The 26,904-nt window shown below is 44.0% G+C and overlaps 1 protein-coding gene and 1 pseudogene across 2 annotated transcripts in view; both read left to right on the plus strand.

The window, feature by feature from the left end:
* The window catches only part of Wdr37 (WD repeat domain 37), a 660,332-nt gene that overhangs the window by 284,186 nt on the left and 349,242 nt on the right, over positions 1-26,904 (plus strand). The window lies entirely within an intron of this gene.
* LOC137629862 (U4 spliceosomal RNA) lies at positions 20,124-20,272 on the plus strand (annotated as a pseudogene).

Here is a 26,904-nt window from a genome sequence, read left to right on the forward strand (position 1 = left end):
AAAGCCACGAACCCATCTGCGCAGCTTACCTCCTGCTGCATCCCTTGACTCCGCTGTCTTGGGGTCATCAAAAGCCTCGGTAACCAAGGCCTTGCAAAACTTGCAGTCCTGGGGGTCCCAGTACTTGAGAGGTCCCTTGGAAATGGTGCAGGGAGCATGAGCCCTGCACTCTTCATGGCCAATGAAGTCCTTGCTCCTCACGTTGCAGAAGACTTGAAGGCACTTGGGATGGTCCTCCTGTAAAGAGAGGAAAATTAAATGAGTATGCAGAAGTTTATCTCACCTGATAAACTATATAAAATATTATCATTAATATTTTTGCATTATAGCTTAGGATAGACAAGCTAGAAAGGAATTAGGAAAGACACATACTTGTGTTTCCTGTCCAGCCAATTCCTGCGACCTCCCCCAAAATTAAAACCTAGAGTTTTCCTATTCAGGAAACCCAAGGGAAGGATTCTAACCTGTAAGGATAGATAAGTGTAACTTAAAACTGACTTTTCCCAAGGTTTTAATAATGTGGGTAAATTGTAACTGATCCTCTATCAGTCTGTTGAAAGAAATCTTTTCCATCAATATAAAACTGATCTCAACTATAGACTGTGCAACGATACACAGGGTATGTTGGAAAATAACTACTGTATAATATATACAATAGTTTTCTGTCTGCAGTATGATCTATACTGCAAATATACTGGCTACTGTGTAATCATACACTGTAGTTTTAGCCAGCATATTGCCGGCTAGGCTAGCACCAGGCGGCACGATCCAGCTGGGGTAGTGCCCGGCGGCACCAGCCCCGCCGGATGGGTTAGTACCTGGCGGCACTAGCTGACAGAGAGAGAGAAAGCATGGAGTGAAGGGTACCTTATTAAAAGTTTGTTAACAATAAATAAGGGTGTAAGTACTTTAATCTTACTGCCTTCCTCCAGAAGAAGGGTTCAAATGGAAGGGGAGAATGTATCATTCAGGCTTCCATCCAAACACAAACCGTTGCCGGTCACTGCAGGCCGCTGGTATGTGGATGGCAGTTCAAGAGAGGACTGAAGAACACTCTACAGAATAGGGGTCTCCGGCACAGCTTTTCCTGGAGCCTTGCATCCATAAGGGAAGGCTGAGCGACTAAACAGCTGCTATGTAGGAGCCCCGGCCGGCCCCACAACCTGCCGGCAAGCGGTGAGATTGTAAGACGACGGCCAAAGGGTTGCGATGGCTAGGCCATCGCTAAAGGACACAGGGGGTAGGGAAAAGGGTCCTGTATGAAGTGTGGAAGGAGGCGGCAGGGTTGCCGGCCCTACCACACAGCGAAGAAACTCTGTTTCAATATCGGCGCCATCCTAGGCAGTAGAAGTATATCTATTCTACAACCTAGGGTCTGCTGAAATAGAGTTAAGGGGGAGGTGGAAGGCTTGCCGCCCCCTCTCAACATGGGAGAAACATCGTTTCAGTGCCGGCGCCATCCTAGACAGCAGAAGAATGTCTATTCTTCAGCCTAGGGTCTGACAGCACAGGACTAGTCTTCTAGACCGCAGGGGAGAAGGTGGTAGCATCATACAACCACTTCAAGTGCGGCCTAGGAAGGTCTAGCCTCCTATGCCGGCCACTGGCAAAAGACTGAATACGCTGAGGTTCTGTCAAAAACCCAATGTCGGCTATCTGCCGGCAAGAGAAAGAAACAGAAAATACTAGCCCAGTCAAGCCGGAGTGTCTACTCAATGGCAAGACCAATATAGGGTTGTAGCCTATGGCTGCACTCAGAGGTAAGGAGGAAATACCCTTAAATCTCCACTGGAGATGAGTATCGGTTTATATAATAATTCTAGGAGATATCTATCTCCACCTGAATTGATAAAACGATATATGAGGGTAAACCAGGAACATGTATGAAAGTATACTAAAGCACCTAGGCTAGTAGCCTAGTGCCAGGCAAGATTCGGTTACCTTAATCGCCGAAACTCTTTCGTATACGATCGATGAGGAAGAGGTAATACATGCAATCAGTATATCTTACAAGTATAAATTGCCTAAATAGCTTCATATTTAAATACTATTACAGCTAGGAATGTCATCTATAACATCCATGAAGGTAAACTAAAGAGCGTAGGCTAGGAAGCCTAGCGCGGGCGAGGTTCGGTTACGTAAATCGCCGAAACTCTAAAGAATATAATCGACATAATATATAACTTCCTAGAATTTTATAACTGAATAGCTTCGTAAATATTCATGCTATTAAAACCGGGAAAGTCGTTCAGACTAACTAAATAACACATGCGTTATGAACGACAGTGCCCATGGTGCCTCCGGTGACGGCGAAGCTCCAACTCTCAAAATTAATCTAATTTCACTGTGAGGCAGGAGCTAAAATTTATACACTGTAAAGATCAAATATTCAACTTTCCAGAGGCAGAAGAGGCTGGAGATTGCATGATAAATCCAAAAAACCAAAGCGTAACGAAAGAGCAACAGGGAAAATCACCGTGCGAGACCGCTACAACTATAGGAAAGGCACGCTACCTTGACATACAGCGCCATCTAGATGCTCTGTAGTAATACGGGAGGAAGGGTACCTTGATAACGGCTCCCCTTCTATTTTTGCCACTTTCCCCCTCGAAGTGGAAACGCTATTTGGGGTGAAGATTGCTATGTGTCGTATCAAGATAAACCTCCCCTGATTTATGCGATATCCTTAAGCGAAATTTTAAGGATATTCGTGCCAGGAATTAGAATTCTGGGGACTTGAAGGTAAATTCTCTGGGAATATCACTGTAGTCAAATATCCCTTAGGAAGCTACTTATAGGAATCTTCCATCAGGACGACATGGCTTGAGCCCAAAAATACCTATGTATACATCAAGTAATGTGGAAACAAATATAATAGTGTAATATTAATTACATTAGCAAAGATGCAGAAAACCAAACAAGTATCAATAGAAAATAAAGGAAAAATCTCAGTAACCTTAAACATAATCAACCACCAATGCACTTTGATTCAACAGAGAAGTTGGGTGTGATTGGTAGTCGTGAATTTTGCTTCCAAGACCAGATCGGTTGGACTTTAGTTTTGGTTTCGATTTCCACACAAAACACAAAAGTAACATTATTTACCTAACCTATGAAACATCAGCCATATCCTACTAGGGGAGGGGCTTGAACACAGGTTCCTAATCATCAGCCGTAGTTTCAACTACCGAACGAACATAGCGCTTTCTGACACTTCGGAATAGTAGTTATGAATCCGCTTTAGAAACTCGTGTAATTGACAGTCAGTGTATTTTATTCCACTTATTGTCATCCTCTTTAACTGATAATAAGTATCAGTGCTTAACTGTAAAATCACAGACGGTACCCTGAAGTTAAGAAATAAAAGAACTCATGAATTTACATCAGATTCCACACACATTAATGCCTGAATTCTTTAAAGCCAGACAGTGATCCAAAATAAAATAACATCTAACCTAACGAGGGAATGTTGCCACTTTTAACCTATAACTCATGTGGTTAGTCTCTGCAATGCCCACATCTCAAAATGGTTGCGTCCAGGTCAAAGATACATTACCTGGGCTTGCCCCCAAAATACACTACTTTTTGGTGAAACCAAGGTAATGTGAAACGTGAAACTTCTCCATCCTCTTCTTGGTAATTACATATCGCTTTAGAGGAAGATATTCATGACGGCGAGCCAGGAGTGAATACTGGCAGCCTAACAACCTTCGCTCCTGTCAACTTTGGCGTCTTGAAAGTGAATGAGGCATCTTCCGTAGTGAATCGTGCGACCTCACCCCGAAAAGTAGAAAGTTAACGAGCGTAGTACTCAGTGCTATGTGTCTTTAGGTACCATTTGATATTACAACACAGGGTTTAATTTGTTTGTAGAAAGTAAATTTTATGCGGGGTACCGTATTTGACAGCCTATAAGTCGCACCCTCATTTCAGCAGGTCATTCAGGAAAACAGTTTTTAGTGTATTTAAGCATATATTGTTGAAACTAGTCTAGCTGTACTTTGCAAAAGCAAAAACATATTGTAATGACAGAAATCCTTCATTTAACTGAATGGTCATTCCCTTGACGATTATTGGACAATAAACAAATTGGTTTTCATCTCATCAAAATGTTGGTAGCCACACGTGGTTGAGATTGAGTAGGATCGAGTGTGCATACACAGTAGTGCAGAGAGGCATAACAAAGGAGAAGTTGTGTCTACGATCGAGTGTTTGTGATTAAGTGCACAAGGTAAACAATGGCGTGGTTGTGTGAGCTTTGGGTGTAGCTGTGCAAGGTAAGCTCAGAGCGCACTCTTTAAGTCGACAACGATCAGTGAAGAGGGGAAACGGTGTTGCTTCCCTTATTATCATGTGAAACTCGTATTTTCTCCCTTGTAAAAAGTATACACTTGTCTTAGTTATAATGTATGTGTTTTAATAACGCTTGATATTGTCCATTGTGGTTATAATTCTAAATACAATAAACGGATTTGGAGCGAAGCGAAAAATCTATTTTTGGGTGAGATAGCCATGTCGTCCTGATGGAAGGTTCCTTCAGTAGCTTCCTAGGGTATATTTGACTACAGTGGATATTCCCAGAGAATTAAACCAAAAGTCTCCAGAATTCTTACTTCTGACGCGAATATCCTTAAAGTTACCCTTTAGGATATCGCAAATAACAGGGGACGTATTCTTGACACGCCACATAGCTATCTGCACCCCACACAGCATTTACGGTTCGAGGGGGAGAAGTGGCAAGATAAGGGAGGAGCCGTTACAAAGTTCTCCTCCTCCGTTACTGTTATAAGCACTCGGATGACGCCATACCCGTCGCCATCTTGGATGACGTAGTATCCGCCCACCATCTTCATTCCTTTTAGCGTTCGGCCAGTACCCCAGATACAGTAAGATTGGGAGGGAGCCTGCTAAGTCCTTTCATAGAAAGGAGGGCGGGTCCATCAGGACAACATGGCTATCTCACCCAAAAATAGATTTTTCACTTCGCTCAAAATCCGTTTTTTGGGCTCAGGCCATGTCGTCTTGATGGAAGTTTACCAGAGCATTAATGTATCGTGGATTTCCCAGTTGTGCCTTCGACTTCCAGACAATATTTTCTTGGTCTTTAGAACCTAAGAGACCCATGACAACACCGCTATAGTCATATCCGCTTAACATACACTATGTTAGTGCTTCCTGCCCCCTACAGGGAAGAGTCAAACCAGACTCGGGAAAAAGTCTCGAAGTTGCATGTTATACTGAACCAACCCAGCAGTCAAAGGAGACATGCAGGTCTCAATGCATGTCGGTAGCCCGAGTTTGTATCAAGTGTCAGAACAAGTTGCATCTCGCCGGAAAGGTTTGCGTCAGCATAGGAACAAAGGTAGCATTATTGTTCAATACATCATGCAGAAAAAGGGTAGAAAAATACTCTCACATAGGCTTTATTATAATGTTTTAGGGCCAAATAAGATGCACAAAACCATTAGACCTTTATTTAAGGTCAATAAATAAGGATAAGCATACATGTATTTGATGTAAAATTGTAATTGAGAATCAATTAAACAACATAGCACATTGACATAAACAGAAATATTTGTTGATACCTGAAAAGGAAAACTTGCCACCACACACTTCAATTTCCGTATGGAATTGTAATGTCTTTCTGAGAATGTCTCAATATACAGTACACTTTTGTAATAAACACGCGGCACTAGTGTTCCGTCTATGTTATATCACCTTAGTATATTAGAACAGTCTGTATTGTCATCACGATGACAAATCACTACTATGTTGTGCACTAGGGCCAACATATACACCCTTAAAATTTTAAGTTCCATAAAATTCACAGTTCCTCGCAGCACTGAGCGGCAGGAATTAGTACACTACCTGCCGCCACCACGATTCTTTTGACTTCCTGTACTTGCTTTGCATAATGTTCAAAGAACACCCAGTAAACGAACATCCAGTAAACAAACGAAGACTCTCGAAGTCCATTAGTTGGAAAAAATTCAGGGAAGAGGCGACCTTCCTAGGATTATGACCTGCAGGTGTACTGTCAGGATCCGCTCAGCGAATGAAGTAGGTGATCTTCGCCCTTAGTTGTTTAAGTGACAGGTTTAACCCCGATGTTTCTCCTTTAAAGAGTTATCCTCCCCCGAAGTCTGAAGTTCTGCAAAGATAGACCTTTAGACTCTCCACTGGACACAGGAAGACATCTTCCTTCAGAAGGCGGATTCTCCAGGGACCCCATCTTTCAGTGGGTAACTCGTTCTTGGCGAGAAACTTTGGGTCAGGAAAGAGGGTGAGCTCGCCCGTGTCAGCGAACCGGATGTGGCCCTCTTCCCTAGATAATGCCACAATTTCACTAACCCTAGCCCCCGAGGCTAGAGTGAACAAGATAATAACCTTCTGGGTCATATCTTTCAGAGGGCAAGCCTCATTGTCCAAACCTGAGGCAAAATGTAGCACTTTAACAAGAGACCATGAAATGGGTCTCGGAGGGGCCGCTGGTCTAAGTCTAGCACAGGCCTTCGGCACCTTGTTAAAGATTTCGTTAGACAAGTCTATTTGGAAGGCATACAGCAAGGGTCTTGTCAGGGCAGATTTACATGTAGAGATCATGTTGGCTGCTAAACCTTGTTCATGAAGGTGAATAAAGAAAGACAAGCAGAAATCCATCAAGATTTCCTTCGGATTCTTTGCCTTGACAAAGATTACCCATTTCTTCAAAGATGATTCGTATTGCCTTTTGGTAGATTTTGACTTATATTCCTCCGAGAAGTCTAGGCTTTTCTTTGAGATTCCAAACCTTTTCTTTACGGCAAGGGAGAGAAAATCATGAGATGAAGGGCTTTAGTTTTCTGTGATGAAGCAAAGACAGTCGACTTCTGAAATTGTTGAGACAGAACTGGGTCCTGCAGTGGAATCAGCTTCGGTTGTAATTCCAGAATCAGGGGGAACCAGTTCCTCCGGGGCCACTTGGGAGCCACTAGGGCTGCCGTTCCTTGAAAGGATCTCATCTTGGTGAGGACCTTTAGCAGAAGGTTGGGTGGAGGGAACAAGTAAATCCTGGTCCATCTGTTCCAGTCCAAGGACATGGCATCCACTGCTTCCGCTAGAGGGTCCTCGTACGGGGCCGCGTATCGAGGAAGTTTCTTGTTGTCGCGCTGCGAAGAGGTCGATCTGCAGTTCTGGGACTTGGCGTAAGATGAAGGAGAATGATTCTGCGTCTAGGGACCATTCTGACTCTATCGGAGCTATCCTGGATAGAGCGTCCGCTGTCACATTGCGGAACCCTTGAAGGTGAACTGCTGATAAGTGCCATCTCTTCTTCTCCGCTAGACGGAAAATGGCTAATATCATTTGGTTGAGTTGAGGCAATCATGAGCCTTGACGATTCAGACATCTGATCACCACATCGATGTCCAGAGGGACGAGGAGACAATTTCTTCAGTGTGAGGAAGACTGCCATGGCCTCCAAGATGTTGATGTGAAACATCTTGAACAGGGAGGACCAAGTTCCTTGAGTCTTGCGCTGATGGGAGTGATCCCCCATCCTTACAGCGATGCGTCCGTATGGATGATAACTGAGGGTGGAGGCAGTTGTAGAGGCATTGACCTCTTGAATTTGCTGGCCTCCGACCATGGCTTGAGAAGTGATCGAAGCCGAGACGATAGTGGTCTTCTGAGATCTCTTCGAGCGTTTGATGCATATCTTCTCCAGATTTCGATGCATCTTTTAGCTGCGCTTTCAGCACTGGGTCTGTCACCGAAGCAAACTGGAGGGAGCCGAGCACCCGCTCCTCTTGTCGTCTTCAAATCCATTTGGATTTGAGGAGTCTCTTGACAGACCTCGCTATTTGCCTCCTCTTCTTTAACGGAATGGAGAGACAATGTGAATGTAGGTCCCAATGTATGCCTAGCCATTGGAACTTCTGAGCTGGAGATAGTCGAGACTTTTTGGTGTTGATCTTGAATCCTAGATATTCCAGGATTTGGATCACTTTCTTGGATGCTTGCAGGCATTCCATTTCTGATGTTGCCCACACCAGCCAATCGTCCAGGTAAGCCATTACCAGGACGCCTTGTAGGCGTACTTGTTGAACGATAGTCTCTGCAAGTTTCGTGAAGACCCTTGGGGCTATGTTTAGCCCGAAGGGCATGGCTCTAAAAATTTACTTTCTTTTTTGAAGCCTGAATCCTAGGTAGGAGGAAATCTGGCAATTCATCGGAATGTGCCAATAGGCGTCCGCCATGTCTAAGGAGACTGTGTATGCCTTTCTGGGCAACAGGGCCCTTATGTGCTGAAGGGTTAGCATCTTGAACTTGTTGTTCTCGATGAACTTATTGAGAGGGGACAAGTCCAGGATGACTCAGTTCGTCGGAGTCTTTCTTGGGAACACAGAACAGCCTTCCCTGAAACTTGATGGACTTTGCCCTCTTGTTCACCCTTTTGTTCAAGAGTTCTCGGACGTATTCTTCCTGAACGGGGGTGGAGTGTTGGAAGAATTGAGGAAATGCTGGTGGCACTATCCTCCAGCTCCAGCCTAGTCCGTTCTTGATAATGCTGTGGGCCCAGGGATCAAAGGTCCAACGATCCCGGAAGAGACGGAGTCTTCCTCCTACCGGAGGCAACTCATTGCTTCTGATTTCCGGAGGACTTGCCTCCTCGACCGCTTACCCCCTTACCTCCTCTCCCTCTGGAGGTACGTCTAGAGGAGTCTCTCCCTAAGCCTCTGCCTCTGGCACGAAAGGTAGTAGTCTGCCTCTCTTAAGCGGGAGTAAAAGCTGGTGACTGAGTCACCACCTGCTGGGGTACCAGTTGGAAGGTAGGTTGGGTTTGCGCCACTAGCTGTGGCATTGCAGTCACGGGAAGTTGATGTTTTGCCGGGCGAGACGGCAGCCTTGGTCTTTTGGATTTCTTCTTTGGTTGGGGACCCTCATCCAGAGAAGACTTCCTCTTCGCTGACATACCCCACTTTTGGAGAAGGTTTCTATTCTCCGTGGCGGCCTTGTCAACGATCTCCTTGACCAAGTCAGTGGGGAAGAGATACTTTCCCCATATGTTGGAAGAAATCAATTTCCTAGGTTCGTGTTTGATGGTCGCAGACGCGAACACGAACTCCCTGCACGCCCGTCGTGTCCTGACAAAACTGTAGAAATCTTTGGTCAGGGTTGCCAAGTGAGTCTTGTCTAGGACCATGAACATGTCCGGGGTCTTCTGTTCCCCAGCCATTATCTCCATGGACACCTGAAGGGAGAGAGAAGCCGCCAGTCTCTCCTTCGTATCCTGTTCTATACGGAGGAGAAACTCGGATAACTTGGGGAGGTTCTCGCTGAACTAGCGCCCAGCGATGTCAGCCTCCAACTTCCCGACTGAAAAGGTCAACTGGATGTCCTTCCAGTCCTTGTCATCAGGTGGCAAGGCTAGGGAGAGGGGCCTACACTCCTCGAGGGTAGGGCAAGGTTTCCCCGCTTCCACTGCCTTCAGTACTGCCTTGAAGGACTTTTCAGCGAAGGGAAAAACCATTGTATTGGGAGCAAGGAAGGATGGGTGCTTCTTGTTTAGGGCCGGCACCTTGGAGTTGATGTAGCCCCTGTCCTTCAAGCAGCCGGCGAACAGCACCTGAGCCTTGGAGTGGTCAAAAACTATGACCTCCTTAGAGTCCGTTTCCTCTTTGGAAGCAGATTCCGTCCTGAGACGAACAAAGCAGTCCGGGTAGGACTCGAAGTTTGGCCAGAATTCCACATCTTTGATGGGGACAGCGCCCAGCTTGTCTGAGATTACGATCTTGCCGTTAGTGATGGGATGTACTCGACATGCTTCCATGGATTGATCTCTGAGCAGGAGGGAAGCTCCTTGATGTTGAGTCTCTTCTGAGACCCTGGTGAAGCGTCAAGCGGAGAAGCTCCTTCTTGAACTCTGCATCCCTCTGCTTGATCTTCTCATCGAAGATCGCCATCATAGCCCGAATGGCGGGAGTCGACGACACAGAGAGTGACGCAACATCCTCCTCCTTCGACTCAGAAGCCACAGTAGACTCCAACAGATCCTTCTCGGTGCCCTCTGACACCTCCGACATCCGTTCATCGTCTAAGTGGATGTCCATTGCATCAGAGACGTTTGAATCCACCGACAGCTGGATGCATGGGATCTCAGGGCTAGGCTGAGGGATTACGGCATCCGCATATGCCCTAGGGAAAAGCATGGCTCTCATGCGCTCATTAGGAAGGTAAGGCCCCGTGGAGTTCTTCGGGAAACCACGCACCCACTTGCGTAGTTTCTCCCGAGTGATATCCCTTGACTCCGCAGACTGGGAATACTCAAATCCCTCATGTAACAGGTCTTTGCACGTGGTACATACCTGTGGGTCCCAATACCTCAGAGACCCCTTTGTAATGGAGCAACGGGAGTGCGTATGGCACCCCAGATGGCCATAAAAGTCCTTGTGGCGCACGCTGCAGAACGCGCTCTCACACTGGACGTACTCCTCCTGTAAAAAGAGGAAAAGAATATGAGTATATTGAAGTCTATCACAGTAGACTTAAAATCATAGTAATCATTATAATATAAAATCCTTTCTTAATGTAAGCTTAGGATAGGTAAGCTGGAAATGAAATAGGAAAGACACATACGTGTGAATCCCGCCCAGCCAATTGCTGTGACCTTTCCCATTATTAATCCTAGGACGTCCTTTGTAAGGGGTCCAATGGAAGATTCCAGCCCGTAGGGGTAGGGTAGTGTCAACAACACACACTTTCAAGGAATTAATAATGAGAATTAGAGGAGCTGATGAACAATCAGCGTAGAGAAAAGGGGGGAAGTCAGTCTCCCAATTCAGGTGGGTCTCAACAAGGGACAGCGCATGGACGCACAGAGTATGTTGGAAACATATCTATTGTATAAACATACCATAGTTTTCTGTCTGAGGTATGTAGCCACACCACAGATGTACTGGCTATTATATATTACCACACGATAGACATTACCGGCATGCCACCGGCAAGGCTAGTAGTCAAGGATAACACAACTGGCACAGTACTTCAATGTTAATACGGCTAGCAGCCCGCTGGCATGTCGCCGGCAGAAGGCACACCACTCCAGCCATCATTCAATGTGGATGGGTAGTGGAGAAACCTTCTGCATCCCTGGTGGTCCGCCGAATTGCCAGTGACCCCCCGGACTTCCGGCGGCCCACCGCCAGTCGGCGGGCTACCGACTGAAGGCACACCAACCCAGCTATCATACAATGTAGCTGAGTAGTGACCTAGGCATACACTGCCGGCTCTCGCCGGCAGAGTCAGATGTGACAGTGAGTTAATGGCTGTCGGACCACTAACCCTGCCTGCCTTCTGCCGGTAGGGTTAGTGGCCGGCAGTCTACGTAGTTGACAGCACTAGCCAATAGAGAGAGAGAAAGCAATGAGTGAAGGGAGATGAAAGGGTGGCAGCGAAGCCACCCTGACTGCCTTCCTCTGGAAAGAGGGTTCAAATGGAAGGGGAGAACATATCAGTGATCAGGCTTCCATCCATCCGCAGCCATGACGCTAACAGATGGGCAAGGGCTAGTACAGTAAAGGAACTGGCATCATAAAGCCATCATAAACTATAAAGAAACAGAATCCCCATGCTTGCCTCACCTAGGCCAAAGAATATTCATATCCTTCAGCCTAGAGTCTGCAACTTTACTGAGAATCTATAAAGCATTAGTGTTATCGATAATAGATGATGTTAGACCAATATATGGGCCAGGATCTGAAGCTATTTTGAAGTCTTTAGATCTACAGTAATACACACTCGAGGTCTATGACCATGTAGAGGAGTCCTTAGGTCTTCCCCAAATATCTCAGTGCAATGTGAAAGTGGGGAACCACTCTTGTCCCTCCATCAAGATTTTGTAATCATTCAAAGTGCATTGAAGATCCTATGCACTAATTCTCAACAAAGAAGCTGGTCAACCTCGGTGACATATTTACAAGCAATCGTGAAGCACCATTCCTAATAAGCGCAAATGGGCTATTGCAATATACAAACATCAGAATGAACATAATTCAAGCATCTCTTTTTTCCTCTGCCCTGAACTTAAAGAAAACAAAAACATGCTCTCATCTTTATTATTTGTCAAAATCTAGACTCTGTCACCATAAACATTACTTGGAATACATTCAAAGGAAAGGACCTCATTATGCTATTTATATTGATGCTCTAAAGCTTCAATGGGTGGTGGCTGTCGTGTTCCCAGACAAAATTAGTTGGTTCTCATTACGCAATGAAGCATTAGTATTTACACCCGAACTATTTATCCATTGCATTAGCAATTGAGATTATTTAAATAATTGAAGATAGGGTGAACCCTAAGTTTATAAATTATACTAACTCAAGAAGTGCCATAGAAGCCCTAAAGGGTTACACTCATAGGAATCAATTTGTATTGAAAATTAAAGAGCTTTTTGACAGGTTTTATTCATGTCAAATTAATATAGAAATATGTTGAATTCCAGCCCATATTGTGGCTGTAGGTAATGGACGTCTAATGCTGTTTTTGTTACTATAATGTAAAATTTGCCCACTAAAAATTTTTGCCTAGGCTGTCACCTAGCTTCCTCCATGTCTCAAGTTGGCTGTTGCCGTGTTGTCTTGTTAACCAGTTTTTCTGTCAACCATTTAGCTGGCACTCAATAGCCACCAAACCCATCTTCCATATTTAACCTACATGTTTATTTTTTCTAAATGTTTAAGGTATTCGTGTAACACAAGCCCCAAGCACTTTATATATTTGCATTATATAAGACAATCTGTCTTGTTTGATTTCTCTGTGAAGTGATCTGACGAAGGTGAGTTTTGTATTTGTGTTTAAGTTATTGATGTCAATCCCTTAATTTAATGTTATCTAGGATATTACCTCCCATTAGTCCTTTAAATCTTGCAGTACTGTTCCCTTAAAATTTGCATCACTCTTTATTCCTGTTATTTTTTCCGAGAACACTTGATTGGGATTTACTATTCTATGCTGCTGAGTATCAAGGTGACATTGGTTTTAACATGCCCCAGTTAAAAATTTTTTTTAAACTAATGTGTATATGGTTTGGTAACTGTGTTTGTTGCGATTATCTTGTTCAGGAAGTGTGAGTGTTAGCCCTTTATCCTCTGGGCTCATGTCAAGAAATAAGAGCAGGAGGCTTTCCCAGATTATATCTCACAAGGCCTACCTCATACTAAATACTACCCGACAATACCTAACAACAGTGTCAATATCCACCATTACTCAGGAACTGTGTTACTTACAAGTTTCTGAACATGATTCAAAATGTCATCACCCACACCAAAGAACATACTAGAACAATTTTCTCATAATGCAGCTGGATATAATTCTATGAACTATCTTTCAAATATAAATAACAATTAGAATGTAATAACTCTTATTTACTATGTTGTGATATGCATATTTAGGAACAGTAACTCATAGTGACCATTCCTTTACAAAAACCGGGTTTGCGTATCGCTGGGGAAAGTGCATCTTCTCAACAACTGAGCTAGTTTTAAAAATGCTTGATATCAATATTGAATATATATGTAATTTATATTTTGCAGTTTTAATTCGTATCACAAATACTTTTGGTAATTTGAGATGGAATATTTTGAAATGAATATTAGAATTCTTTGTTGGAAATAATTCTGAAGAGTTTTAAAATATGTTTTTCAGTATGTTTAGTATTTTCTTTATCAGTACCAGTACGATGAGGACAGGGAAGTGGGGAATATGGGGAAAGGATAAGTACCCCTGGATACAATCCAGTTTATAGCCCGAGGGCAGGTACCTGGGATGGGAAAGGAGAAGGGAAAAAAGGGGGGGAAAAGGAAGTACACAGAAAGAATAAAAGAGAGGGGCAGACCCTCATGTGACATTAGATAGTAGTAGAATTATTCTGAGACAGGAAGAGACAGGCAGGAATAGGAAAGGTTTTTTGGTTCACGCCAAGCAAAAGGACACCAATCGACTGTCACCAATTTGTTGATTGAGTAAGGTATGATGGTTATTGAAGGTTATTGTTTTTTTTTTTTTTTTTTTAATGATGATGATATAATGTTTAAATGAAATTACAATTTAATTACAAAAAGAATATATAATGAATTCAATCAGATGAAATGAATCTGGGCCTAGGAGGATCGCAATTGATCCTAGGCTCCAGTCTCTTCCACCAGTAATGATCACGAGCATGTTCAATAGTGAGATTTCTAGTTCGGGTGCAAAGGTCGTCATCGTCTAAAGCCAGTTTGTTCCAGGTTTTCTGGCCAAGCCTGTGAAACCGGACATTAAGAGGCTCCAATTTGGAATAAGCATGTAGTTCCCTAATTGTATTGTAATAGGGAGGGCTCTCTTTGTAGGCTCTTCTCAAAGCCTTATTTTGAATTGCCTGCATTTTATTAAGGGAAGTTTTGCTGATTGCTCCAAATATTATGGTGGGGTACTCTAACTGTGGCCTTACTAATGATTTATATAAACGGAGTTGAGTTTTAGTTGATAAGTATTTAAATCGTTGCAATTTATCAGAAGTTACTCTAGAAACAGCTATTCTCTCTTTGACGTGTGAAAGTATACCAGATTTCTTAAAGTTACACCCAAGTATTATGGCCTTTTGTTTAAATGGAATTCTAACATTGTCAACAATGATTTCTGCAGGACTGCGAGCTGAAATGGGGAGGAGCTGGAATTTGTTCAAGTTTGTTGTTATTTTCCATTTCTTTTCGTAATTATTTACTTTTTGTATTTCCCTGACTGTTTTAATTTGCAGCATACGTTTGTTCTTATTAGGAATAGATATTACCTGGGAGTGGTCATCTGCAAACATGATTTGCAGACAACCTGGAGCAGGAGGAGGGGTGTCTCTGATATAAAAATTGTAAAGTGAAGGAGAGAGAACACTGCCCTGAGGAACACCAGATAGAAGTGGAAACTCTGGTCCAATATATTCTTTAATCTTGATCATGGCCACTCGATTATCAAGAAAGTTACACAATAGCCTAGTAGCTAGATTTGGGAGTTGTGCTTCTATGAACTTGTATTTAAGGCCCTCGTGCCATACCTTATCAAAAGCTCGGCTGACATCCCTAGATATTAGGTTACAACGACCCCCAAGATTTGACTTGACCGCAATGTATTCGTAAAGACGAGCTAATGCAAGTTGGGTCCCTTTACCCCTTGTAAATCCGTATTGATTGTTATTGATAAGTAAATTTTCCTCAAGGAAATCCTCCAATCTTTCTTTAATAATTTTCTCAAGTATCTTACCCGGTGTCTCTAATAAGGATATAGGTCTATAGTTAGAGACTGAGGTGAGGTCTCTGCCCTTTTTCCCCACAAAGGGAAGTATTGCTTTTTTGAAATAATCTGGCTAATAACCCATACTAAAAGTTTCATTAAAGATGTTGCAAAGAAAAGAGAGCATCGAATTTGGCAAATTACTAAGGATAAGTTTATTTACTTTAGACTGGCCTGGAGCTTTGTTTTTAAAACTTTTGATTATTTTAATAATATCTTGAAGTTGAATAGGTTTGAGGAAAGGGTCATCTTCGTCAAGTCTCTCAAGATCTACTGAATCATAAGGTATTATATGATCAGCATGTTCACGGATTGACTCAGTGACATGCTGTTCATGTCGTTGGTCAAACCTTAGATTTTCTATTGGGTCTATTCTAAAGATATTGGACCAGAAGCCTCTGAAGATCACCTCCTGATCTTGAGATGAATAGATCTTCTCGTTATTATGGGTGATGTATACTATTGGTTGAGAAGTTGAGCCCAACAATTTCCTGATCATATTCCAAAATTTTGCAGGATCTTTATAAAAGCATTCACATTTGTCTAACAGAGCCTCCCAAGTAGAATTAATGAGGTCAGTTGATTCTATTTTAATCCGTTCTTGTATATTATGAATATACTCTAAAAGTTGATGTGTGGGGCCTCGGTTGTTAATTAATTCTAGGGCATGCTTAAAACGGATCTGAAGTAACTTTAGGGAATCTGTTTCTTTAGTATAAGGTAATATCCTGAAAGTTTTAAATGGGATATGGAGCTCTGAGGCTTCCTTGATCATCCTATACCAAAAAGCTATCTTATCGTCTATGTACGATTTATCCTTTAAGATGTTATCGGGTTCGTCAAAAGTAGAGAGAGAGTCATCAAGAGTGTCCTTAAAACGTTCCCGGTTCGCGTTGTTCAAATCTATAGTTGGATTAGCAACCACCATAATGGGTCTCACAGTAAGCTTAAAAATAATGGGAAGATGATCCGAAGTGGTTAAGGGGCCTTGGGTAAGGGAGTAATTAAACATATGAAATCTATTTGAAAGCAGAATATCTGGCTTACTAGAGGTTCTTCTGGTAAAATACGTAACAAAATCTGGTCCTAAGAACCTTATAAGGTTTCTATTCAACAGGCCATTGATTAATGTGCCAATAGGGTTGATTCTGTTACGTATAACCAAGGGCTGGATGAGCTGCATTAAGATCAGCCAGCAGATAGACAGGGATATTACGTCTCATTAATGATAATATATCTTGCTGTGGAAATATTGGGTTTCTTGGGGGCAGATAGGTCGTGGCGACTATAATTGGTCCCCGTACTGTCTGTATTTCGACAGCGATAAGATCGTGATTGAAACCATCAATTAACTTGACAGCAACATCCCGTCGAACTGCTATTGCTGTACCAGCCCCCTGTTCACCAGAGGTCTTGCACTGGAACACATTATAGTTCCAGATCTTGATACGGGTAGAGTCAGGAATTCCTGTTGAGTTAAGAAGTATGAGGTGAGGAGAGAGGGAGGAGTAGATATTAGCAAGTTCCTTACACCTGAGGAACGTCCACTTTAATACATTATGTTGAATCACTGTGAGGGAATCCATTATGGTAATCGTCCTTTGGTCAGATCGTAGAAGCCTGATTTTATTCTACTGAACTTATCTGGAGTGATCCGGACAATCTTGGAGATGTATTTGTCCAGTTCAATAGAGCCACTGTTAATGAATTGAACCACTATGGAGTTAGCTAACTTTTCAGTGTATAAGTATTTGATAGTTTTGGTCTCAAAAATCAATTTCTTAATTTGGTCATGAGATGCGGATTTAGGGGGGTTTGATAAATTAGTGGAAGTATACAATTTTAGACCAACCTTAGGAGGTGCTAGATTCATTGGAGGAAGGGGAGGGAGAGCAATAGCTCCTAGCAATTCAGTGTCCAGAGGTTCAGAAGTTGAGGTAGAGGGCTGTGGTTGTCTTTTTGCAGAATTAGCAGGCTCTGATATATCCGAATCTGCGTCACTCAGTGCTCTTTTCCTATTGGCTTCATCAGTTTCCATTTCCTCGTTAACTGCCACAGATTGATGAGGGGTATTGGCATGTACATTGTCTGACTTCAGCATAGTTGAGACTTTATTGGCTAAATTGATAGCCTCGATGGGAATTTTGACCAATGGGAGTCCATTGGCTTTATAAAAAGAATCAACCATAGACTGGAATGTCCCTGGCTCGACTGCTTCACTGAGGTTTGCCATGATAAGTGCAGTGTTCATGACCGTAAGTTGCTGAAGGGTAATACTGCTGAATAAAGGTTGAGAGGAGGAGTTAGGATTGGAGGGGGCTGAGGCTTGAGCAAAGGTCTTATTTGGTGTGACAGTTGATTGCTGGTTTCTAAGAACCTTTGCTTGGTCCTTAACCATAGATTTCCGGGTGGGGCATCTTGCTGCCATGGTTGGATGGTCACCATTACAGGTGATACACTTATGGCTATGCTGATTGGTGCAATCAGTCCAAAAGTGATCCACTGAGGCACAAAGCGAGCATATCGTATATGTGGATGGTTGAGGGCAGTCCTTTTTCGTGTGATCGTATTTGTAGCATCTCATGCATTGAGACAGGGAGACAAATACGTCCTGGGCCAGGTATTTGGGGGGGAAAAGATTGGCTAGAAATGAGCAAACCCTTAGTAAGGCAGTCTCTCACCATTTGAATGGTTTCAAGTTGTACCTTAAAGGTCGATTTGGTGTTAGGTAACTTGATGACCTTATTTACCTTAACACTATTCCTACTTTCAATTTCAGCCTTGAGTTCATCTTCAGATTGGTCATATACTATGTCATCAGCCTGCGTAATGACCAGGGTACGAAGAGCATTTAGATGAGGAGGATCTAGGACCTCAAAATTCCTGCTAAGGAAAGCATCCTTCGTTTTGGGAAGAATGATCTTTTCAATGGTAGCTTCATCAGCTATAGCCAAGTAAGTATTGTTGACTGTAGTCAACTTGTGAATGAAGCAGGAGTTATCCTGTAGGATACTCCATACTGCCTTCCTTCGGGCATCATTGTCAGATCCCTGACTAGTATCTTTAATCTTCATTTTCCCCATAGTAGTGAAGAAAAGAAAGTAATATGCATTTAAAAATTTACATTAAAGGGAAATTTAACTCTTAAGTATTCTTATGGGGAAAAAATAAGTGAAAATAAACTCTACGGGATTTCACGTAACTTTTCAGGGGATCAAATTTTTTACTTTTTATGAAAAAATGGTGTTGCAATGACGTGACAGAGATTTCGAGACTGGGAGAGGGTGGAGCAATATCAACGTTTTAAGGGAAATGCAAAAAAAAGTTAAGAATTTTAAGTATTAACAGTGCTAGAACCAAAAAACTAATTTTCTTAAAAGATAAAGGTATTAGTGAACACTTTATGGGAGACAGTGCTTTATGCCTATTGCCCTATCCTATGTAGGCACTACTGAAGAAGTATGAGCCTAGACGGTGCAGCAATACCCAGTGCCCCCAGAGAGTTTTAAGACCACAACGGCAACTCCGGGGGAAAAGGGCTACTGATGGTTAGTAGCAATTAGAATTGAAGTATTTGGAGGAGAGAGGCAAGTTCAAGGAGGAGAGAGACAGTCAAGTGGTACTCGAGAGTAAGGGGGTTGGAGGGGCTGGGAAGGGAAGGATAAGGATGAGGGGTAAGGTTGACTGGCAAGGGAGCAATCCCTCTACTGCTGCTGGAGACCACGCCGGATCCAAGCTGATCGTAGCTGTGGTAATGGCTGCTAGGAGAGAGCTGGGAGTGAGACGTCCGTTCAGGTTGGTGTCCAGGAGCAGAATGATGTGTATGTGTATGTTCTTTATCAAGAGGGAATACCTTCTTAGGGTAGGAGCGAATTTTAACATATTCAGCGACACAAAATATTAATGCAAATAAACAAAATCAAAATGATCAAGGTTGGTTCCTTATAGATGATCTGTATCAGGTTAAAGATAAAATTATTGAAACCTAATAAAAAAACGGGAATAATGTACTTAAAATCAAAAAAAGCGAATGATAATAGTAGACTGTTACCAAATATCAAAATTCGACTCCCTTGATTTTGAGAATACTATTGATGTCTAATAGATTTCATTAGGCAAAAAACAAAAAAATAATATATAAGAAACAATTATTGCAGTTCAGTTTGTATCCAGAATAACTTCTACCCTGTTATTGTTAACCTTTATGGAAGTTTAGGGGCTATGACATTTTGTCAAAAAGCCTCCATCCGGAGACAAGCTCTGAACAGGTTTATGAAAGTCACTCGAAAGTGTATTCACCAGCTTTTATAAATGATAATTCATTTACCCAATATTCCATAAATTGTATGCGAGAATAATGTTTACCCCGTTTTGTTGTCCTGTCGATTAACTGTTTATAAAATGAATATTTTATATTCATCCGTAAAGTATGTGCACATAAAAACAATGCCCATCCCAATGATGTGCATTATAATTATTTACATGCACAAACGCGCCTACAAAAAATTACTCATGCAAACGAGTAATCACAACTCAAGGGGGTTTTTCTGGTGACAGGACCACTTACATTTGTCAAAATAACTCGGTCACCAATAACAATATGGAAAAAATTACAAATTCGGAGATAAATTGTATTTTCCACTAACTAATAAAAATGTGGAGTTATTTATTTGGATTATCTTTCAGCGGAGCTGGAAGGTAGTCATTAGACTTTAATTGCGAGTGGCAACCCTGCCTAACCGCTTGAGTGGGTAGGCTGATGGTGGCTGGGGGTTACCCAGCCACCTGTATAGGCTATATACTCTCACAGTAGTGATACATCAGCTTTGAACAGGGGCAGTATCATAACCAATGAGAGCTAAACGAGGTGCTATTATTGCTAGTTGAAAGTTGAGACGTCACTTTTGATAGCAGGCAGTACTTCTGGGGGACAGGTGATAATGGGCCAATTTATATAAATAACTACAGGTTTGTATTAGGGAAAAATATGGTATGGTATGGACATTGAGCCAGTTTTACCTAGTACACTAAATGACTGGGGTCTGGAGAAAACTTTGACACCTCACTAAAATATACAAAGTGAGTATATTAGTGGCCTGTGCAATACAGTGTAATAAAAAAATTTTTGTTTTGAATGAACACCTTCTGAGTTTATATAGGAAACCAAGACGTATACCATTGCTTACCTCGCAGAAAGCAATGGGGACGTGGACAGTATATAAATTTATGACTTATACTAGCCTACACAAGGGAAGAGATAATTACCAGCGAAAGTTGAAGCCAGCTTGCAGAGGGACCCATGGTGCTGTACCCCAAGGGAGGGGAAGATGAAGAAAGGAAAGCCAAACATTCTCTTATTCATCCCAGTCTTAACCAAGGTAACCAATCCCCTCAACCAACTACTACTTGTTCATCAACGAGCCTGAGGTATTCTTAAACCACTTAATGAACAGCCACCACAGGACCGATAGTGTACTTATAGTCTCCTGTGGGTCACGTTATTTAAATATTGGGCTGTGAAGGTGGTCTGTCTCTTCCACACGCCCGCTTCAAGTACTTGCAACACGGAGAAGTTGCGTTTGAATGCCAAGAAAGTGCTGATTCCCCTTACATCATGGGCTCTAGGTCAGCAACCAAGAGGAGGATCAGGAGCCAAGGCTCTTTCGATTACTTGGCAGATCCAGGAGGAAACCATGTTCTTGGTGATCCTCCTCTTTACTCTCCCTGAGTTAACAAACAGCGGTGTTAGTCGGGGCCGTGTTACTGCAGTGCGCCTAAAATAGTATCTCAAACTCCTCCCTGGGCATAGTAAGAACTGATCTGGGTCATTGGTTACAGAATGAAGACCCTCCTCTTTACTCTCCCTGAGTTAACAAACAGCGGTGTTAGTCGGGGCCGTGTTACTGCAGTGCGCCTAAAATAGTATCTCAAACTCCTCCCTGGGCATATTAAGAACTGATCTGGGTCATTGGTTACAGAATGAAGACTCGCAATCTGAAAGGGCCCAAATCTAAGGTCCAGTGCCCCCAGATTTTGAGTCTTAGAAATAAACTCAGGGATGAAGATGAGTGTTACTTCCCCTCATCCCCTTGAATGGGCGATGTCATACACTTCACTGACTCTTTGCCGAGGCTAAAGTAAGAAGGAACGCCATCTTCAAAGTGACATTTTGGTCAGTTGCATGGCGTAATGGTTCATAGGGAGGTCTTTTTAAGGATCTCAAGACATGAACCACATTCCAAGGAGGAGGAGGTCTCATCTCTGACTGGGGCTAAGTGATCTCATAAATCCATATGAGTAAAGAAAGCTCCAATGAAGAGGAAATGTCATCTCACTTCAGCTTAAAGGCAAGGCTTAAGGCTGAGCGATAACCTTTCACTGCCGAGACTGAAGGGAGCTTTTCTTCCCAAATGTATACAAGGAACTGCTCTATTAATGGAATACTGTAATGGCATTGAGCGGAGAGATATTCCTTCCACAACACCAACCATAGAATACTCTCCATTTTGCCTGGTAGAATGAGGCTGAGGACTTACGCAAGTAACTGGACATTCTCTCCACAACTTGTCTTGAAAAGGCCTTCTGAGAGAGGAGACGCTGGATAGTCTCCACACGTGAAGTCGAACCGATTGCACGGTTCTGTGAAAGATGTTCGCGTGTGGTTGTTTGAGTAGATCAGGTTGTGGAGGAAGCTCTCGCGGTATATCTACTAGAAGTTGTAAGAGGTCTGGAAACTACTATGCTTGATGCCATTGCAGAGCTACTGTACAAGGGTCATCATTAGAACTTTGGATGCTCTGGTTTTGTTGAGCAGCCTTCTCATCAGACAAAACGGGGAAAGGCGTACACGTAGATGTTGTCCCACCGTTGTTGAAACGCATCTTGCCATATAGCCTGAGTGTCCAGGACTGGAGAACCATACAGCGGAAGCTTGCTGTTCAGAGATGCTGCGAACAGGTCTACAGTCGGGAACCCAACAATGTCAGGACCATTCGGAGCCTACTATCTGAGTCGCTCTGCTCAGATTATTGGCGATCACATTCCTCTTGCCAGGAATGAAAAGAGTTGATAGGGACACTGATTAATCTCCCAACCATCCGAGGATCTTTACTGCAAGATGGCATAGAGCCTGCGAATAGGTACCATCCTGTTTGTTTATGTAAGCCACTACTGTGGTGCTGTCGCTCATCAACATCACAGAGTGACCTGTTAGCAATTGTTAGAACTGATGAAAAACTAGTTAAGCTGCTCTTATCTCTAGAAGATTTATGTGCTGGTACCTTTCTGACTCTGAGCAAAGGCTGGAGATCGTATGGTGCAGCAGGCGAGCACCCCACCCTCCTTTTAATGCATCTGTGAAGAGCATCAAATCCTAAGTGGGAACGGGAAGATTCTTGCCCCCTCAAAAGTTTTCATCTGCTGTCAACTAATTCAATTCTGTCACCTGATCTTGAGTTATGGGAACTCGGGGTGTCTGATGGATTGGAGTGTTGGTTCCACACAGACTTCAGCTACCATGGCATGGATCTTATACTGAGGCGGCCGTTTGGAACAAGCAGGATGAAAGAGGTCAGATGGCCTAACAGACTCAACCAACAAGAGGCTAGAAGAACTCCTTTTCTGAGGAAGGGTACTCCCACTTCCTTCAGTCTGTGTACTCTTTAATCTGATGGGAAGACTTTCACTTGAACGGTGTCTATTATCATACTGAGGTATACCAGTCTTTGAGAAGGTTGCTGTAATGACTTCTCATGATTTATCAGGATTCCCAGATCCTGACAAAAATAAAAAAGCATGTCTCGGTGACGAAAAAGGGTCGTCTCTGTGTCTGCTAGGACCAGCCAGTCGTCCAGATAGCTGAGAAGAAGGATCCCGTTCCTGTGAGCCCAAGATGACACTAGAGAGAATACTCTGGTTAATACCTGAGGAGTTGTTGCAAGACCAAACCATAGAACCTTGAACTGGTACAGTATGTCTTTTCCTCGTGTATAAATGTTAGATACTTCCTTGAAGACGGATGAATTGGGATCTGGAAGTATACGTCATTTAGATCCAGTGTGCACATGAAGTCCCTTGGACGAACCGCTTGAATGACCGTGTCTGCCGTCTCCATTCTGAACTGGGTCTGTTGCACAAACTTGGTCAGAGGAGAGAGACCAATGACTGGTCTCAAGCTTCCGGTCACCTTTTTCACCAGAAAAATTCGACTGTAGAAGCCTGGAGACCCATCCGCAACCTCTCAGAGAGCGCCCTTCTGCAGCGTGGTCTGGACTTCAGCCCTGAGGGCCAACTCCTTTGTGGATGTGGATCCTTTCACATAGAAGCTTAGATGCACTGGATCCCGAGTCAGAGGAGGGAGAGATTGAATGAACGGGATGCGATATCCTAGGGCGATCACTTCAATCTTTTAGGGTTCTGCTCCTGAAGCTGCCACCTCTGCCAGCGGCACTGTAGGCATCCTCCCACAGGTGGTAGGTGAGGAGAAATGCCATTCCTAATGGGAGTGACCACCTCGGCCACCTCCCTTTCCTCTCGTTTCCTCTGAAGGACTTGGTCCCTTTCTGTCCTTTGGATGGAAAGGGCCGATTAGATACCTTTGAAGGACCGGAGGACCTAGAGGTTGACAGGTGATAAGAGGAAGATGCTTGTTGAGACCGAGAATACTGGGAAGGTCCACCATGTAATGACCCTATGGAGGAGAGAATCGTTCAACGATTTCCTTCATCGCTCAGCAGCCCTCTCTATATCTTCTTGAACAAAGAGAGGAGAACCCTCAAGGGTGGAGTTCCTCAACAGGGAGACTTCCACCTTCAGCACCTGCTTATGGAATTTCCCGATGACGGTATCCCTTCTCTTGAGTATTGCATTCGGCCACAAGTTGATGACATGGCGCAATAAGAACTCAAGAGTTCGGGTACCTGGCAACAGGAAAGACTCCAAAGTCTTCCTGGCTGACTCCTTTGAAAGATCGTGGGTGCGGACCATGAAGCCCAAGGATCCAAGCCATAGATCAAGCCACGAGACAGCCTATATTGCGTACTTCACGACTCTATGTTCAGGAGCTCAACTGCCGAGAGGGAGCCCTCTGAGAGGAGAGGGTTTGAGTCAGGAGACCCTTCGTTAGAGACTCTACTGAAGGGTCGAGGGGCATGGTGGAATGAGGTTTCCCTTCGATCTCGTAATATTTCCTTTGTTAAACAAAAGGAAGTCGAAGGAACTGAGAGGAGGAACCTACCCTCAAGTAACTAGAAGTTCCAGGTACCTGGGGAATTGCTTTCCTTTTTTGCAGCTGTCAAGTCCTTAGAACAGGGCAAAGCAACACTGGACCTGGAAGGCTTCTGGGTATTGAATATTTCATTGAGAACCATATCCTTCCCTTCCTGGATGGTGGAACCGGGAGTAGACAGCCTATTGACGGCCCTCATGCAAGCGAGGACCTACCAGAAGGTGTGTTCCGACTCACGTCTCTCTTGTTCATAGTGATATTTCGGACTGGCCACCTTTAGAGGATTCTTGTCATCGGAATCTAAGGGGTCATTCACCTCCAGGCTCACATCCAGTCTGGGGTAGGTCAGGATCATCAACTGTATCACTAGAGGAACCCGCCACAGGGGACTGTCTCTGTGCCTCAGCCATTCGAGCTTCCCTTGCTGCAGCGTACTTGGGTTTCATCTTGGTTTCCTTCGACTCCCTACGTACAAGACGTTCCTCCGCGGTCTTAGGAGGGGGAACTTTCAAGGTTTTCAAGGCACCTGAAGAAGCTTTGGCAGTAGGAGCTGAAGGCTCCTCCTCTGGAGGAGATAAGAAAACCGGATGTTGATACGGAGGCACTACCTCAATCTCTTGAGGGTTGAATAGATGGATAGCTATCTCAATAGGCGAGCCTAAGTTCCTACCCATCCTAGGGCGGATGATGTCGGCGTGAGGTGGAGTTACGCCTCTCATCCTTCTTTTCTATCTTTTAGTTATGACCTCCTTTGCCTTCACTGGAGTAAAGGGTAAGTTGGACATATAAGAGTTAGAAGCTCGAGAACCTTCAGAATGCAATCGGGGTGAAGGTGATCTGTGTGTCTTGTCTGAATTTGACCTCCTTCTAGGGTCTTGACTCCCAACAGACAAACTCGACGAAGGTCCCAAGCAAATCCTCAAGGTTGCCTTGACTGGGACAGTCGGAGGTTGTGGTGGTGGAGGAGCCACATTCAGAGACTTCAGCAGGGTGGTGATAAAAGTACTCACCCATGGGGGAAGTTCTGATCCCCTAGGTAAGCCCTGACCTTCCCCAGGAGGTCTAGGAGGAGAGTGTCCTTTGGGGGAAACTTTAGAAGGAGCCTCAGTCGTCAGAGGTGATAACCTCTGAGGCAGAGGAACACATTCCTTCGGACAAGAGGGAACGTCCGGACTAATAAGCAGGTTAGCCAACCTATTAGGCGTCTTCTTGAAACCCTCTGGAAAGGGTGTCGGTCTTCCGCTGGAGGTGGAAGAAGCTGAGGGTCGAAGCGAAGGTGTTGGTGCTGCACTTGCTCGCGGTTCCGACATATCTGCTCGTGAAATGCTCACGGAAATTGTCGATTTGCTACTGAAATCATGATATTCGCATGCAAAATCGCGTTTCACGCATCAAGAGCTCGCAACAGGACTAGGAATCACATAGGAAGAGGAAGATCTAACGCCTTCCTGCTGCCTTAGAGAAGCACCCACGTCCAACGAAGTCGGCCGATTTTACCTCTGAGTAGGAATAACTCTTATAGTCGGAGAACGTGTAGCAGCACGACACATTTCCAAGCGTTGCATAGGCAAGCACTTTGCTAATACTCCCCAGGCGGTGAAAGGCACCGGGGGTTTAGCTGGACGCCTGTCTGAGGAGTGGTCATTCTCATGATCAGGTCGGGTCTGAGGTCATTTGGAAGATGGTCAGGTTGAGGGGCTATGCGCTGATGGACTGCGCAAGCGCCTACCTCTGCCTCACGAGGGGGAACGTCTAGACCTTGACTGCGAACGAGCGGTTCGTGATTGTAAACGGGATGTTCGTGAACGGGAGCGTCTAGCTCTTGTTTGAGAACGGCATGAACGTCATGAATACCTATCTCGCGAACGGGAGAGTCGACCTCGCGAACGAGAACATTGTTCTCGTGAACAGTACCCTCGCAAGTGTGAACGCTCCCCTTGTGAACAAGAGCACTATCCTCGCAAGCGCCGTTCTTGTGATCTAGATCGCAGAGATCTAGAACGCGAATGTCTGGACTTAGGTCTAGACTGTGCTCGTTCTGCGATCACGAGACTTCTCTTTGTGAAGAGGAATGCCTCCAAGGAGAGCGTTGAGACCTGAGTCTCGTGAGCGCAAAGCTCTAGAGTGTGAACGCCTTCAAGAAGAAGAGCATTTGGATCGTGATGACCTATGATACATCAGATCTTCCGATCGTCGCGAAGGGGGATCAGGGAAAGAGTGTCAAAGGGGCGAGGTGATAATGATGCTTGAGCGCTGCTGGTGGTAGAAGCACTGGTCCCCGAAAAATCTACACTTGCAACCTGCAAGTTCCAGTGGGGCGAAACAAATGGTTTAAGGTTACAGGATGATGAGGTCCCAGGATGGCGAGTGGGTTCAT

This window comes from Palaemon carinicauda, chromosome 37 (genome assembly GCF_036898095.1).
Source record: "Palaemon carinicauda isolate YSFRI2023 chromosome 37, ASM3689809v2, whole genome shotgun sequence".
In the NCBI taxonomy this organism is placed as follows: Eukaryota; Metazoa; Arthropoda; class Malacostraca; order Decapoda; family Palaemonidae; genus Palaemon; species Palaemon carinicauda.